General features: G+C 42.4%; 1 non-coding gene across 1 annotated transcript; it reads right to left on the bottom strand.

The window, feature by feature from the left end:
- Positions 1-3,611: 3,611 nt before the first annotated feature.
- Positions 3,612-3,684, bottom strand: trnav-uac (transfer RNA valine (anticodon UAC)). Its single transcript has one exon. It is a non-coding gene; the product is annotated as a tRNA-Val (tRNA).
- Positions 3,685-18,172: the final 14,488 nt, after the last annotated feature.

Here is an 18,172-nt window from a genome sequence, read left to right as displayed (position 1 = left end):
GTAGGTCAGATGGTTAAGATCACCCTCTGGTATGCCATGTAAGAGAGAGAAGAAGTTCAGTGGGGAGCCAAATAAGAGAACGATGTTCTATAGTTCCTCTGGATTAACAGAGTCAAGGGTTTTTTGACGTAGAGGGATTGCTACTGCTCCCTTCATTTCTCTCGGATACAGTGTGGGGAGTATCCACTGTGCTCCATCCAGATGGATTGCAATTTAAGGAGCAAGTGCCAAAGGGAGAGAGCAGTTGAGAAAGACCCTGTTGATGACGTCCCATGGTTGACAGCAGGGAGGCACTTCTGTTGTTAGCACAATCATACTTCATTTAAATATTAGCATTTTGTCATATATCATACGTACATCAAAACATACAATGAAATGAGTCATTTGTAACAACAACCAACACAATCTGAATACATGCAAGTATCACCACGCTTCTAGTGCCAACATAGCACGTCCACAACTTACTAACCCTAACCCATACATCTCTGGAGTGTAGGAGGAAACTGGAGTTATGAGTTTCTGGCTGAGGTTCCTCCAGTACACTCAGGAACATCAGGAATTATTCCATCTGCTCTTGAGGCTTATTGTTTCTCAACTGGTAATCATCTCTAGAACGTGGTGGATGGGAGATCCACCAACCTGATAATCATGTGAAAATTCTTCTGCAATGTCAAGGGTGTATATAGCTCAAAACTCAAGGTTTCACCACACGGTCACCAAAGATTTGACATGTGGTCCCTTAAATAAAACCCTTGCAAATTATACAACATGTATACACACACACACACACACACACATTCCTTTAATCAATAGAACTGGGAAACCGAACTGATTTTTTTCCTCTCACCTTGTCCTGCAATGTTGAAGCTTTCTTCAGGGTCCTAAATGCCAATGATCTGAGTTAAAGAGTCTAAGCAAAGATAATAAAACTTTCTGCAAAAGGCAAAAGTTGCTCTTGACTCTCTGAGTTCATGTTAATGTCCAGTTGACTGTTAAATAACTTATAGTCATAGTCATACTTTATTGATCCCGGGGGAAATTGGTTTTCATTACTGGTTATTCATATTGATCATATTGGTTATTCATATTGTTTTAATCCTTTTAGTTCAGCTTTTTGGAAATTGTACACATCAAACACTGATTTCCATTCTTTTTCCAGATTGTTTTCCTTTATTCATTTGGTTTTATACATATTATGTTTATGGCCACTCATTTTGATTGATCAGAAACAATTTCTTGACACCCTCGCTAATTAAATATTGTATAATTTTAAGGAACTTCTTTCTTTCCCTTTTATACTCAGTCTTTTTGAGAGTTTCTCTCAATTCTGGTAAATGAATCATATAAATTCATATAAATGATTTCTACAAAATTATCTGGGCGTCAGTCCAGAATCTACTCTAGCAATCCAAATGGGAATTACCTAACTGTATGAAATATCATTTTACGTAGGAGAAACACAAGTTTTATTTTGAATCACAACTGCCCACCTGCACAAACATCTCTATTTGTGGGTTGATCCATCATATCCAGTATAATTTAGCCATAGGAAGTTCTAAACACTGCTGACAAGAGGTTATTGTGAACCCTAGATTAGGAGTCACTCTGTTGAGTCCATTGTTCGCTTTAGACATCGTTCTTTAAAATTCTGAGAACAGCCTGCCTTTTCTCTGGAATATTTTGCTTTTTTTCATCCCTTCAACCTGTGGACAAAGGGTTAAATTCTCTCAACACATTAAAGGAGACATTTGCACTTGTGCTGAACGATTAATATAGTCAAGGCTACTAATTGTACTCTGCTTTCAAGATTTGATTTGATTGTAGAATAATATTTGAATCAGAGTACAGTATACTTAGCACCTGGAGGTCAATTTCATTTGCGGCTGTTAATAAAGAATTCAGAATAAACGCTTTTATGCAGAGGGAATTAAAACACACTAGAAAATAAAGTAGTTGAGACAAATAAAGAAGAAGCTTGTAAAGTATATGGAGGAAGAAATGGAAGGAAATGCAAATAATAGCGGATGGTGCCTCATGAGGGGAAAAAATCTAACATTTGACACAATTCCAGGACATCCAAACGTCTAATAGTCCGAGTGGTGAGGTAAGGTATCCCAAAGGGATTTCACAGACAATTGGAATGATTGCCTTTTTTGCTTTTCAGATGATATCTGTAACATGTACTAAAACAAATCAATTAATGAAAAATCCATGGTGCAGATATACTGAGCAAAATGGCATTTCAAATAATACGATGTTGTTCTATGTAATGAATTCGTGAAAAGACCTGTTACTGTCCAATGTCCAATAGACAAAACTCCGCGAGAAACCAGGACTGAGAGTGCCAACCTCGTGGAATGATCGCGGTGGCAATGTGCTGATAAAAGTAGAGGATATTATATTACTTGGGTCACGTATTCCAGAGACATCATTTCAGTGGTGTCACCTTTTTCCGTGAATTTTAAGTGCAAACATTTCAATATATTAGTTGAAATGGCAGAAGCATTGTGAATGTGGCAAGTGTGTGTGTGGATCGCAAAATCACCTCACCCTGCGGAGCCAGTCTGCACTACATGTGGGCAGGCAGCGGGAGGCGCTCGAGGACTGACTGACCGCGGCACCTCCCCAGGGACAGCATGAGAAGGACCGCCCTGCAAACCTAGGGAGGGGCTGCCCTGCACTACCCCCCCCCCCACAACCACCTGGGGCATACGGAAGGACCGTCCTGCACCACCCAGCTCTCTCCCGAACACCGCTCTGCGCCCCATCCCCCATCATAAGGGAGGGCCATTGAACAGCCATAGGCCGCCCTGCGCAAATCCACCTTTTTGACGCTAAGGCCGCAATGTTTGCCTCCCCCCACCAACTAAACACAGGGAGTGGACCCCATTTCCTCCTCCAACACAGAAGGAGGGGTCGCTCAGCACCTCGTTACCCACCCCATCTCCAACTTGGCATGGACGAAGGGGCTGATACCACCCGGACGTGGGGAAAAGGAACACTGTCCTGCGAAATTTTAAAGGCTGGCTGGGAACAGCCAGACCCGAGAGCTCCGGGTCATGAAAAGTGGTAAATATTTGGGAATCGCAGCGATTTATTTTTTTACAAAACTATAAAAGTTTATCTAGGCACGACATACAAATGTTAACAATTTCAAATTAAAATACATTTACTACTATCTACAAAACGCTCAGTTCCCCGGGGGGGGGGGTCTGTTCTCGAAAATTCCCTACTATCCCGTAGTGACTGCCCGCTCCCTCTCTCAGGACACTTGGACACGAACGTAACCCCGGAAGAGGGGCAGGCAGTCGGCTAGGGTAGAGCATTCGAAGCGCAGCGATCTTTGTGAACTGAGCAAAATCCCGAGTTTTTGCACAATGTGTCACAGTTCTGAACGTGGGAAACATCAGCAGCCCGATCCAGACTCTTCAAATCCAGTAACGTTAACGAGCCGTCTGCGTTAGGAATGGCATGAAAAGTGGTTCTGTTTTAGCGGAGAACAAAACTCATTCTGAAAAGTTTTATTATCATCTAACATGCATTATAAATAAAATTATTCGCGTATGGCAGGAAAAAAAATACATTTTCTCGGGACAGAACAAAAGAACGCATGGTTCCACTGGGGCTCGAACCCAGGACCTTCTGCGTGTAAAGCAGACGTGATAACCACTACACTATGGAACCCTGCACGAACGACGTGCCGTCCAATTACTTAGATGAGCGCAAGCGCAATTCACGGAGTTCACTTAGATTTTGCTTAGTTAAAGGGTGGCGAGCGAACACATGTTTAAACTTTTCACTTTTTCAGAAGATGCACTATTATGGGTGAACACAGTCACGAAAGCTCACAATCTCGTATTAAATATGATTTGTTTGATGGTTTATGGGAGGTGGGTTCTCCTCTTGCTTGCACCTCTAGTGAAAATATTGCATTGCAAATACAGTAAGTAAATCTTACTGAATCAGCAATTAGTAAAGGCTAGCTTGGTAGCTTAAAGATGTAAAATTAAGGTATGTTTGCAGCACACTGTTAAAATATATCAACACATTTTAAATATTAACCACGTTTTATGAGATTTTTGTGTGTGATCGGGAGGTTAAGAGACTGGGTTGATATTTTCACCAAGACCAGAGGTTGTCCATTAAGATATTCTGACCCAGACTGTCCGGACTGGTTGACGTTATAATTTCTACATGGGAGTAAGTACAATGGAGTTAGGTTAAGGTGCAATAGTGATCACAGCAGAAACTAGTATAGTCTCTTGTAAAAAGGGAAATTCTGTAAAATTGTAAGTAATCTGCCTTTCAAATGCACTTTTGAGAACTTTTACAACGTGACATGTGTCCACTACAAGACCTGGCATTCAAAGACCCCATCAAGCCCTGCTGCCTCGGGCTCTTGTCTTGCTACTACTAAACTGTACTGCAGTAACTAACGTTAGGCCTCCCGGAGTATCCAAAATTAATAAGCGATTTCCACGATGTTAATAGAAATGTGGGATTCGTGTGTTTTTTTTATTTAATGGGGATTCAATACAGAACTTGATACCCCTTAAACCTCATCTGACACAGATCTATCTCAGAGACAGCCGTGGTTGTCTTACTATTAGCGACTATATTTCAATTGTTGACCTAAAACATCTCCGGGTTACTTTTCTGTTAACGATGTTGTTTGGGCAAAATAATGTGTCTCAGTACAAAAATAACGCTAAATTCTATATTCAAATTCGCGAGGTTCGGAAATGAATAAAACCTGAATCTCCTCCTCACCCCACAGGACATTCTGTTTACCTTAGTTTGTGATGTGTTTGCAATTAAATACTGTAATTGTACAAACTCCCGTTTTGTAATACAGTATGGTAAATTCTAATACAAAATTCCATAAAATGCATGGCTAACAGTCATCGTAAAACGTAAGCCACTGGATCGTTCCGAGTTGGTGCTGGCTCTTAGAAATGCAAACAGTTAGTCCCGTGTCCTTGCACAGTCCTCGTCCGACTCCCATTCGAAGGCTTTAATTATTTCCCATCACTTTTACTAGCAGTTAATTCCAAATCATAACTACGCTCAGTTTAAAAAAAAGTTTTCGACCACGTCCTTGCATTTTGCCCCAAATTTTGTCTCTCCTGTGCTATATAATCCTTAACTTTTATGGGCCTCCGGAGAAATCTCTGAGATCGGTCATCTGCGCTGTTTTCGGCACTATGAAGCGGCTGTCAATCCAGCTCATCAACACACTCGCTGCAGTAGGAAAAAATCTCTCCGCTGCATTTTATGCGGTGGGAATTTTCTGATTTTAATTTAATGCAGCAGCTGGCTAATATTATTGGGCCTCCAGAGGGCTAGGTTTACTAACATTTTCCGACGCGTTACTGCCAGCATCTCAGCCAAGCGTGTCTCGTTCAGTCCCGAAATTGGAGCAGGTTTTTCGTTGCTCAGCATGCCGGGAGAACAGCTCTCCATTCCATGAAGGCCACTTACCCACATGCTACTTCGTGCTGACTTGCAGCGCTATCAACAATCGACGGCAGCAGCCCGAAGACAGAAAAGAATGCAGTTCCTCCAGCAATTTTTGCGTGTCGCGTCGCTTTGGATTTCCAGCAGCAGAATTTCTCATGTTTATGTGATATATATATTTTTTTTATATTTCAAACTGATCAGTCTATTTTCATACAGTAATTTTTAAAACCACTGTAACACAATTCACGTAATTAATTTTATTTCGCTTTTATATTACACCCATTCATATTACAATAGCTACTTTTAGCAAAACATTTATATCAGCCTAAATCTGGTTTCAGTTTGCAGAAAACATTCCTTCATACCCGTATACTTTTGTCAGTGATCGTAGCCTTCCAGTTCCAAGAAAACATTGTTGGAAACCTACAGCAAGGACACAAACATAAAGGACCTATCCTTATGAGACAGGTTCAAAAATAGTCGCAGACACGTGCAAGTAATTAGATGTCATGTGATTTTTATCCTGCTTATACAAATATCCAATGAGCGCTTGCAACCTTATTTTCTATAAATTCCGTTCTCGTCCGATCTCAACTGGGATGTCTGCACAATCAATTTATGGATTCCCTCAACATCACATGAAGACCAAACGGTTGCGTGTCGGGGTGGCCATTTTGCCTCAGCATCTACATTGTCCCAAGTAGCCTTACACCTTCTCTTCTCCAACCTACAACTGAAAAATTTAACAGGAATTTGGACAGACCCTCCTCTTGGCCAATTCCTAGTATTCTCATAAATTGCATGAACTCTATTTCACAGCAACTGTTTTTAAAGTGTTCTACATCAGCCTTTCTAAGGTTGCTAGCGACTTGTCCCATTGTAGATACCTGTATGTATCCTTGCTGTACAGCTCATGTTCATTCCTAACATGCCTCGTGTAAAATATCTTACACTGGCTTCCAATCTGCCACGGTATCGGAGGGTTATAGAAGTATTGCAGCAAAATAAAAATTGGCCTCTTAGCCCATGAAGTCTATGGCACTCTTTATAGAAGCAATCCAGTCAGTCGCATACAAACTTTTTCCCTGCTTTCACTGTCTTAAAAGATTTTCTTTCTGTTGCTCTTAGTTCTTAGACCAATCACATTAAACCTGCCTGCTTGATCTTGACCTTTCTGTCAATGTCAATGGTGTCTCATTATTCACTTTGTGTAGACCAGGAGCACTCACAAACTGTTGACTCAGGCCCAATTTGGCCTTTGACTCATCCTTTCAGGCCTCAACCATCTACCTGCACACAGAGTGAGCAGAAAGGATCATCCTTCTACCAGACGTAGGCCCAGTTGCAACCATCTACCTGCACACAGGTTGAGCAGAGAGAATCGACATAGGTAGAGAGAAGATTACAGAAATTGGAAATGCTGGCAGAGATGTTTGTCCAATAATCAAACTGGGGGGAAAAATCAGAAAGACAACTGGTAGGGTGGTGGTGATAACCGAGCTGTTTGATGGGGAAAATAGATGGGTGAAGGGAGATCAGGTGGATGGTACGGAGAAACTTTGGGTGTGTGGGGAGAAGTGTACAATTGCATCTGACTAAAGTAAAATGGATGCATTGGACTCTCTTGTAGTGTCTGAGACAGAGCTAAGATCCTTAGCTAACAGCAAAGCAAGCCTCAACTTGTCAGTTAAGACCTGCATCAGTGTTATTGCAGTCCTTTATATGTGGTCAGATTTCATACAGATGATGTCAAATGAATGCAGTAGGTTGTTTGACGTCACTGCACACACTGAAATGCCTTTGTGCATTAATATACCATATGCAAGACATTCCAGCAATAAATCTGGCTGACAGCCATCCATTCCTCCAACTACAGGCAAAATCTCAAGACAATGTTGAAAAGATGAGAAGATAATGGGCTCAGAGCATGATGTAGCACGTGTGAATTCTTTAAACCAAGCATCACCTACCATTAATCCACAAGATTTACACAAGAGCACTGAGAAAGTGCAAGCAGTGGTGGATGTCCCAAGGCCAAACGATGTGTCACAGTTGCGATCCTTTTTTGGATCTATCAATTACTATAACAGGTTCCTGCCAAACCTGGCTACCGCACTCCACCCCTTGGACTCATTATTACAGACCGGGAAGAAATGGCAATGAACAAAGCAATGTGAGGTGGCTTTCCAAAAGATAAAGGAAATGGTGATATCAGACACTGCACTCACACATTATGATGGACACCATCCAGTGAAGCTTGCCTGCAGTGCTTCGCCTTATTGTGAACAGTCCTGCGCAAAAGTCTTAGGCATATATAGAGCTAGGTGCCTAAGATTTTTGCATAGGTCTGTATTTGTCAATGTCGAGCATACAGCGTGTTTGCAAATCTGGTGGGAGCAAAGGGTTTTGGGGATGGCAAGGGTGAAGTGTTGCAGGAGAGGTGTGCGACAGGTGACAAAGAAGGAATGCCAGGGCTGGAGGGGGGAGGTGGTGTGGTTGGAGACACCAGGCAAGGTCATATGATTCCAAACAATTGGACTATTGATCTCTCTGGTGCTTTATGCTCTCTCCCCTCTGCCATCTCCTTTTTGTAACCATGATTCCCCTCTCCCTGCCCCCTTCCCACTCTCAGTCCACAATAGAGACCCATATCAGAATCAGGTTTATCATCACTCACATATGTCATGATTTTATTTCTGTGGCAGCAGTACAACGCAATACATAAATTTACTACAGAACTAGGCACCCTGGCTATATCAACCTGCCTAAGACTTTTGCACAGTATTGCAGGTGTGGTTACATTACATGTTATGAGTGATGGAAGTGTTCGCCCCACAGCCTTTGCATCACTTCCCTTATTGCCGCAGAGAAAAATTATGCACAGATTGACAGAGAGGCCTTGAGTCTGGTTTTGGGTGTGAAATGTATCAATCAGTACTTGTATGGCAGAGAGCTGACCTTCATTACTGATCATCAACCACTGTTGTCAATTTTCAATCTGCAGAAGGGTGTTCCACCAACAGCACAAATACAGAGGTGGGCTCTGTTTCTGGGAGGACACAATTAAAAGAGGATGAATAATTGTGGAAATGCAAATGGATTATCCTGTTCACCCTTGGAAAAGAAATACCTGAAAAATTTACAAAAGAGGACACACCCCTTGATATATTCTCCCTAATGCAAATCTAAAGTCTCTCTACTACAGCAGAGATGATCCAAAGGGAAGCCTGAAAAGAGCCCACACTGTCTCAGGACTAAATGGTCACCCAAAATGGCTGGAATGTGCAGCAGAAATTGCAGTTTCCCTATTTTTACCATCCCCTGGATGAACTTTCTCTTGACGGGGGTTGCCTTATGTGGGGATTGAGAGTTGTTGTACTATCCAAGCTGAGAGCTGAACTCAGGAGCTACATGCCAGTCACCCAGGCATGGTTAAGATGGAAGTGTGAGCTTGTAGCTTTGTCTGGAGGCCTGGGATAGATCAATAGCTTGCCATGCACTATGCCAACAGAAGATGCCTCTTATCGCTGAGAATGGCCGGCATTGCCTTGGCAGAGAATTCCTGTAGATCTTGCCAGACCGTTCATGGGCACAAATTTTTTGGTAGTAGTGGATACAGGTACAAAGGGCCGTATGTGATCCCAATAGCCTCCACTACAGCCCCAAACACTGTTGATGTGTTGAGCAGCCTCTTTGCAATGACTGGTATTCCAGAACACTTAATTAGTGACGATGGACCACAGTTTGTTGCGGAATAGTTTTAGTCATTCCTAAAAATGAAGGGAATAAAATATATTTCATCTGCAGTGTACCACCCGGCTACGAATGGCTCGGCGGAAAGGTTTGGTCAGAGTCTAAAGTACATACTGCAAGAAATGTAAGCAGAACATACAACACTAGCACTGAATCAGAAGCTCGCGAATTTCCTCCTTGTATATCACAATACAACGTACTTCACAACCATCAAAGCATTGCAATGGTGTTCTTGGGTCATCCTTACTCTAACATTTGGATCTCCTCAAACCCAATCTCAGAAGGAATATGCAGGACAAACAGCTGAGACCAATTGAGGGCTCCTCAATCAAGGAGGTTCAATGTTTCAATCCTGGTGAGGGAAAGTGGGTACTTGGACAGAACTGGACCACTCTCCTACACAGTGGAGATTGCATTTGCTGTTATCTAGAGACGATTCATTGATCAATTGAGGAGACCAGAGGCAATTGTTAGAGAAGAAATATGTCCAGAGCTTCCTGCAGTCCTGGAATCAACTCCTACAACCACCATGGGGAAGGTTCCAGAATCTTAGATTGTTTCACAGCCACGTCTCAACTGCCAAGCAGAGTGACCACCCCACTATCCTGTTAGGAAAGGCATTATTCCATCAGAGTAAGAAATCCTCCACAGTGATTTAGGCCTGAATGGGACAATTTAAAATTTACTATGCTATGGATGTCTATATAGTTGTTATATTATATTGTATACTGTGTATTTATTGTATATATGTATATAAGTTGAGATGCATTCAATATTGAGTTGGAGTTTATAGTTAAGCAGGGAGCAGTGTTGTGTATTTAATAATTCAGTAATGTTTAAGTAATATTGTAAATATATTGTTTGATTAAGCATTTTTGTTGTTTGCTTAATTCATGATGTGTTATATGTAAAGGTATGTGAATGGTATACGTTGTTACGCCACTACATTATAAGCACCTGCCTCACCAAAGTAAAATCAAAGTGCACACATTCTCCCGGGCCCCTGTGTTTTTCTTTCAATTATTTTTACGTTTTGGAGTTACAAAACGTTACAGCAGGTTACAATGGAATATAGGCAGGATACGGAGTTTGGCAGACAAGTGGCAGATCGGGTTCAATCTGGAAATATGTGAGAGATAGACTTTGATTAATGGCACGTTTCTTAGCAGTGTGGAGGAACAGAGGGACCTTGGGGGTCCATATCCATAGATACTGCAAAGTTGCTGTGCAAGTTGATAAGGTGGGTATAAAGGCACGTGGTACGTTGTACTTCATTAGTCGGGGATTGAGTTCAGGAGCCATGAGGTAATGTGGCAGCTCCATAAAACCCTAGTTAGACCTCAATTGGAATCTTGTGTTAAGTCCTGGTCGCCTCTTTATAGGAAAGACGTTGAAATTTTAGGAAGTGTACAGAGGAGATTTACTAGGATGCTGCCTGGATTAGAGAACTTGTCTTATGAGGCTAGGGCTTTTGTCTTTGGAGTGATGGAGGATGAGAAGTGACTTAACCGATATGTAGAAGATTATGAGAGACATTGAAAGAGTGGGGTGCCCAGTGCCTTTTTCCCAGGCAGCAGTGGCCAATACCAGAGAACATCCATATGAGGTGAGTGGAGGAGGTTTCTGGGAGATGTCAGAGGTTGTTTTATATATGTATAAACACAGAGAGTGGTGGGTGCCTGGAATGCATTGTTAGGGATGGTGGTGGAGTCTGATACAATAGGGACACAGAGACAAGCACGTTGATGTAAGAAACATGAAGGGCTCTGGGCGGTGCAGGAGTGAAAGGTTAGATTGTTCATGGTTTATATAGGTTCAGATTCAGATTTATTTATCACGTGTATACCAACACGTACAGTGAAATGCATCATTTGCATTAACAAACAACACAACATAAGGATGTGCTGGGGGCAGCCTGCAAGTGTCACCATATATTCCAGCGCCAACATAGCAGGCCCACAATGCCCGGCAGAACAACACAGAACATAACAAAACAGAGAACAACAAGCAAGAGAACAACAACAGCAAAGCGAGCCCCTTTCCTCCCTCACAGCCTCCATCGACCCACATACCCACACCCAAATCCAGGACTCCAGCCTCCCGTTTCCTGGAATTCCAATCGACCTTTGGGCTCTGTTCTTCAGTATCAACCCTGGACTAGCTAATGGCAGAATCCTGAACTGCAGGCTCAAACTCCGGGCATGCTGACCGACCGGCCCTTGTGCCTTCTGCTCCTGTGGCCTTTGAATGCGGAGCAGAGGCCCATACTGTGAATATTTATCATCCATCCGCGCTGCTGGCCTTCAAGAACAGAGGGGAGACCCGGGCAGCATGCCCTTTGTCACACATCCATGTTGCCAGTTTTCAAATGCGGAGCAGAGACACGGTCTGTGGATGCCCTGCATCAGCCATCCATGTCCCTGACCTTCACAGAAGGAGCAGAAGCCTGGACCGAGGATGAAATCTGTCACCTGTCCACATCGCTGGATTTCAAACGCAGAGTGGAGGACTGACCTCTAACTCCTCCATATCCCTATCCCTAAGCCCCAATCGAAGCTCTAATTACCCTCTCTATTTCCAAAAACCATCCCTATAAACTTAAAAAATGGAGACTACAGCGGAGGGTAATCTTAAAAAAAAATGCTTGGCTTAACGTTGTGAGCTGAAGGGTCTGAACTGTATGCTCAATGTTTTGAAGCAGCCTCCCTGCACGGATCCCGTCCAAATTTCTCTCGGCCTTGGTAAAGCAGCTAACAAAATCAAAGGTCCTGCCCAGCCTGGTCATTCACTCTTCTTCCCCCCACCCCACCAGGCAGAAGACAGAAAAGCCTGAAAGCATGTACCACCAAACTCAAGGACAGCTTGTATCCCACTGTTACAAGACCATAGAAATGAGTCCCTGGTATGATAAGATCGCCTCAACCTCACAGTCGGCCTTTTGTCCTTGCACCTCATTGTCGGCCCTCTCTGCGCTCTCGCTGTGACTGCGACACTTTATGCTGTATTCTGCTGGTGCTTTCCAGCGTGTTACCTCGAATCACTGTTGTAATGAAATGATCTGTATAGACAGCATGTCTTTCATTGTACTCAGTACATGTGACAATAATACACCAATTTACCTATGAACTAATTTCTTTTATTCAGTGCCTAAAATGATTATCAGTTATTTTAAGAGTGGCTGCAAACAGGGAAATTGCACCATTCTGTAAATTCATGCCCTTCCGATCATGAGCCTCCAGATACTCCCCTATCCACCTCCCATAGCCCAGCCCTTCCAATACCATCCCCACTCCTCCCAGTCCCACCGAAGCTTCTGACAAATCCATCCTCCCCAGCTCCCACTCGTCTATCCATCCGCAGCTAGCAGCACATTTCCCTGACTAGGCCTCATTGCCATGATTAACTTCTATTTTCCTTCATGCACACCACCATGATGCAGTGCACAAAAGAACGCGTGAAGGGACTTTTCGGTTGCCTTAGCGCCTCAAACTTCAGCTCTGTGGAATTTTGCTGCATTTGACTCACGCAGGGTCTGTGTACCATGCCTCATGTTGCTTAAGGATTAGGATTCAGTCTGTAAATCCAAGGATCCCATATGCACTACTAATCAGTTTCTTAACTGGTTCCACCACCTTCAAAGATCTGAAGGTCCATATACTAGACTGGTCTCCCCGTTCCTGCACTGGCTTTGAAATTGTATCTGTCATGTTATATTGCCCTCTTTCTTTCTATCAAAGTGCATTGCTTCATTATTCTCTTCATCAATGTGTCTGCTCATTACAACTGTCTGACTTTAGTGTTTCTTTTTTATTCCCAATCTTGGATAAACTAGAATCAGAATCAGATATATTATCACAGACAAGGATTGTGAAATTTGTTGTTTTACGGTAGCTGTGCAAGACATAAACGTTACTGTAAGTTACAGAAATAAACAAACTATGCAAATGAGCTAGTGCTCATGGACCATTCAGAAGTCTGACAGAGGAGAAGTTGTTCCTAAAACGTTGAATCTGCAGTCTTCAAGCTCCTGTACCTGAAAAAACTAGCTTTTAACAATCTGTGGATCCCACTTCATCTTCCATCCGAGTAGGGTTTTCCCCCTACTTTTTTCAGGTGAGTGCTTTCTTTCCTGAGAGACCAACAGTAATGTATCTACCTCTGTTGGCACAGAAACCAACAAATACCAATCCAATGAAGTCCAGTACACCTTTAATTGAGGCAGAAATACCCTACACTAGAACTCTACCTACAATTCCTGGTTTTACATCCCAAAGTGTCAAAAGCCTGGTACATTTTTGTTGCCATCCCCAGCTTTGAGGCTTCTGTTTCTATGAGGTGAAGTTAATACAACAGTAACATGTATAATATGTAAGAACACACTCTATCACATATTACTTTATTTGAACCAAATAATAGGGACTGATTTTTCTTTCTCTCCATTCTCTCATGTTGCTAATGTTCTTTCTGGGAAAAAAAGACTTTCACACTTTAGATTAAAGATGTTCTGACCTTGTGAAAGAACAATTGTAGCAAACAAAATCTTTGTGTCTGTTGAATTCTGTGTTAGCATGAAAGCATTTGAACAATGGTAACAAACAAGAATTGAATTATCAAATAATTCGAAGACTACTTGAATGAAAACTGAAAATCCTAATGCAACAAATAGAGCTTGCAATATTGTGAACTGACTTTCAGGCGACATTTCATCTTCGAAGCAAACAAGCCAGGATTTAGATTGTTTAGATTGTTTACTCTGGAGCAACAGAGGCTGAAGGGAGACTTGATAAAGTATATAAAAATTATGAGAGACATGGATAGGGTAGATAGTCAGAGCCTCTTCCCAAGATGAAAAATTCAAATTTTAGAAGGCATAGGTTTAAGGTGAGTGGTGGGGGGGAGGAACAAAGTTTAGAAACATAGAAAACCTACAGCACAATACCCACAAAGCTGTGCCGAACATGTCCTTACCTTAGATCTACCTAGGCTTTACCCATAGCCCCCTATTTTTCTAAGCTCCATGTAGCCATCCAGGAGTCTCTTAAAAGACCCCATCGTTTCCGCCTCCGCCACCGCCGCCAGCAGCCCATTCCACGCACTCACCACTCACTGTGTAAAAAACTTACCCCTGACATCTCCTCTGTACCTACTTCCGAGCACCTTAAAACTATGCCCTCATTCTAGCCATTTCAGCTCTGGGAAAAAGCCTCTGACTATCGACATGATCAATGCCTCTCATTATCTTATACACCTCTATCAGGTCACCTCTCATCCTCGGTCGCTCCAAGGAGAAAAGGCCAAGTTCACTCAACCTATTCTCATAAGGCGTGCTCCCCAATCCAGGCAACATCCTTGTAAATCTCCTCTGCACCCTTTCTATGGTTTTCACGTCCTTCCTGTAGTGAGGCGACCAGAACTGAGCACAATACTCCAAGTGGGGTCTGACCAGAGTCCTATATAGCTGCAACATTACCTCTTGGCTATGGGATTTATAAGGCAAATTTTTAACATGGTAAGGTAGGCGCCTGGAAAATACTCCGGGGTAGTGGTGGAAACAGATATAAGAACAATGTGTAAGAGGCATTTAGACAAGCACGTGAACAGACAGTGCATGGAGGAATATAGAACATGCGCAGGTAGGTTTAAATTGGCATCATGGTTAGCAAAGACATTGTTAGCCATACAGTCTCTCCTGCGTTGTAATAATCTACAAAACAATTGGACAGGGAAACCCCATACATCAAATAACAAAGAAGCAATAATGTTGTTAAACCCTGAATTTACCTAATCACCGCTATGAGGGCATAAGGATCACAATAATTAAAACCATCATCTAGGGGCTAAACAGAAGAAAATCAACCTGGATTTTTGTTATAAATCTGTCTTCACCTGGTTACACTTTGATTTGGGTCAACCGAACACTGGGTCACTGCTGCTCTTTAAGGATCGAGCAGCTCTCTGACACCCTGTTAAAGTGCACAGGATCACTCAGTAAGTGCAACAGAACTTAAGAAATAAAAGCAGAAGAGAACATGGTGATTACTCAACCATTCAACTAGATTATGACTGAGAACCCATCTTAACATCATTTCCTTGATCTCAGCCATGAATCTAGTGAATCTATTTCTCTCTAAGATCAGGAAGTATAAGGATTTACAATTCTTTTTCTGAAGAAATTTCCGCTCCTCTCAATCCCAAGTGATGAATGCCTTCCTGTAAAACTATATTCCTTGAAGACAAAAGAAACCGCAAATGCTGGAATCTGAAAGAAAAACGGAACGCTGGAAAGACACAACAGGTCAAGCAGTGTCTGCGCAGGCAAAAGGCAGAGGTTGAGGCTTCAGATTAACAGCCTGCATCAGGACTGAAGAAAGAACTGGAAAGGAATAGTGCAAAGAGGCATGAGGTAAAGGCTGATTAGTGATAGGTGGAGCCAGATAGGGAGGGGATGATGGGCAGATGGAACCAGGAAGGGAAGGGCTGTAAAACGAGTGTTAGCTGGTGATTGGCAATGCCAGATGGGGAGGGGATGATGGGTAGAAGGAATCAGGAGGGGGAGGGATGAAGAACAGATGTTAGTTAGTAAAGGGCAGTGCCAGATGGGTAGAAGGAAACCAGTGGAGCAGTGAGGTGGGACAAAATCTGTTTATAAAGGGTGGGAGCCAAATGAGGAGGAGATGATGAGCAGAATAAACCAGGTGAGATGAGGAACGGACAAAGGAGAAGAAAACTATGCAAACAGGCAAATGTGTGTGGGAGCAGAGCACTCAAGGTTTGGGTTACCTGAAACTGGAAAATTCTATATTTATACCATTGGGATGTTAAATTCGGAAGTGGAATATGAGATGTTGTTCTTCCAATTTCCATTTGGCCTTTCTGTAGCAATACAGAAGGGTGAGGACAGACAGAATTACCATTAATTTATATGGGAAAATTTTTTGAGCGTTCGCAGACCTAAAAAATAACCTACCAAATCATACCAAATAACACATAAAACCTAAAATAACACTAATATATAGTAAAAGCAGGAATGATATGATAAATACACAGCCTATATAAAGTAGAAATAATGTATGTACAGTATAGTCGGAAAGATTAAGCCAAAACCGATTTGTGGAAAAAAATTGGCATGTACACGCTTGCGCACGTCACATATGCGCACATCACATGTGCCTGCGCAAGGTTTCATGGTCATGGTAGTCTTCCTCGGGGTAAACACAAGTGTCCCGGAATTTGACTGCTACTTTTATCCCTTATTTGGGAGTAAGAAAGTTGGCAACCCTAACTGTAAAAGACATGTTGAGGTGAGTTTAACCCTACTTGAACACGCACGCCCCCCCCCCCACCCCGGTTGGCCGGTCCGCAAGAATATTGTCAATATTAAACCGGTCCGTGGTACAAAAAAGGTTGGGGACCTCTGATCTAGAGGAGACAACAACATGAGCACCGAATGCAGGTCAAACTCTCACTCACCTGGGATAGCTTTTCATGTCCTTGGATAATGGTGAGGGGCAGGAGAAGGAATTGGTGTTACTCCCTCTGTGATTGCAGGGGAACGTGCCAGAGGTTAGAGAGGCATGGGTGGGGAGAGATGAGTTTACTTGGAAGCCCTGAAGGGAGATCACAGAGGAAAGCAGAAACCTGGACGGGGAGGGAAATGTGTTACCACTGGGGAGGGAGGATCACATTGAAGCTGCAGAAATGGCAGTGGATGATATGTTGGATGTTGTGCTGATGGAGTGAGAGGTGAGGACACAAGGAATTCTATTGATAGGGTAAGGAGCATCAAAGCAGACAAACAGGAAATGGAGCAAACATGTTTGAGAGCACCATCAAATCTGGCAGAGAGAAAGCCAGTCTTCAGGGAGGAGGAGGACATTACAGAAGCTCCAGGGCAAAAGGCTTCATCTTGAGAATAGATGCTTCAGAAACAGAACAATTGGGAGAAGAGAGTAGCATCCTTACAGATAGCAGGATGGGAGGAGGTATTGTCTGGGTAGTTCAAAGTTCAAAGTAAATTTAGTATCTAAGTACCATACACCCAGATATTCATTTTCTTGCTGGCATTCATGGTGGTTCAAAGAAAGACAATAGAATCAACGAAAAGTACACCCAAAGTCTAACAAACAACCAACGTGCAAAAAAAATAGAGTATGTGCAATAAATAAATAAATAAATAATACCGAGAACATGAGTTGTGAGTCCTGGAGAGGGGCTCCTTAAGTCGTGGAATCAGTTCAGAATTGAGGAAGTTGTGAAAGTCAGTGGGTTTAAAAACAATATCAGTGGAAAGTTTGTCCTCTGGGATGGAGACAGAGGCATCCAGAAAAGGAAGAGAGGTGTTAAAGAGGGTTCATATGATTTTGAGGAAAGGTGGTATAGGTGATAAAATAGTTGAATTCTGCAATATCACATGAGGCAGGAATGTGGCAGTCATCAGTGTGGTAGAAAAAGAGCTGTGGGTTGTGGATTTGCTGAAAAAGGTTGGGAACAAGGACAATAATATCTCGCCAACGTAAAGGCAACTGTAGTTAGGCCCAATGCAAGTGCCTTGTTTGGGGCTCTTTATTTTGAAGAAAAACCTCTCAGTGCCTACTGAGACAACTCTTGGCAAAACAAAATCACCATACTCTTACAAATGCAAACAACATACTTTTAGTTGTCATACAGCTAGCCATGAAATATTCAAAGTTGACAGCTTAAGATATCATGGCTACTCATTTTGAACCTTTATCTCATCACCTTTAAGAAACACTTGCCTTTAGTCAAATCCATGTTACTTATCTAAAGGAACATTAATCTGTTGCCCACTTGGTTGCACATTTCCAGTTGGATGTACAACAGGTGATTTTAGAAAGTTTTTTATGCAACAGCAGTAGTTATTGCTGTTTAGGTGAAAGTCCTGCAAAACTGAAAGAAATTGAATGAAAATGGGAAGTAGATAACCTTTTGGCAACTGTGT

The sequence above is a fragment of the Mobula birostris genome, chromosome 10 (assembly GCF_030028105.1).
Source record: "Mobula birostris isolate sMobBir1 chromosome 10, sMobBir1.hap1, whole genome shotgun sequence".
NCBI lineage: Eukaryota > Metazoa > Chordata > Chondrichthyes > Myliobatiformes > Myliobatidae > Mobula > Mobula birostris.
The sequence above is the reverse complement of the archived record's forward strand: the minus strand, read 5'-3'. Positions and strand labels throughout refer to the sequence as shown.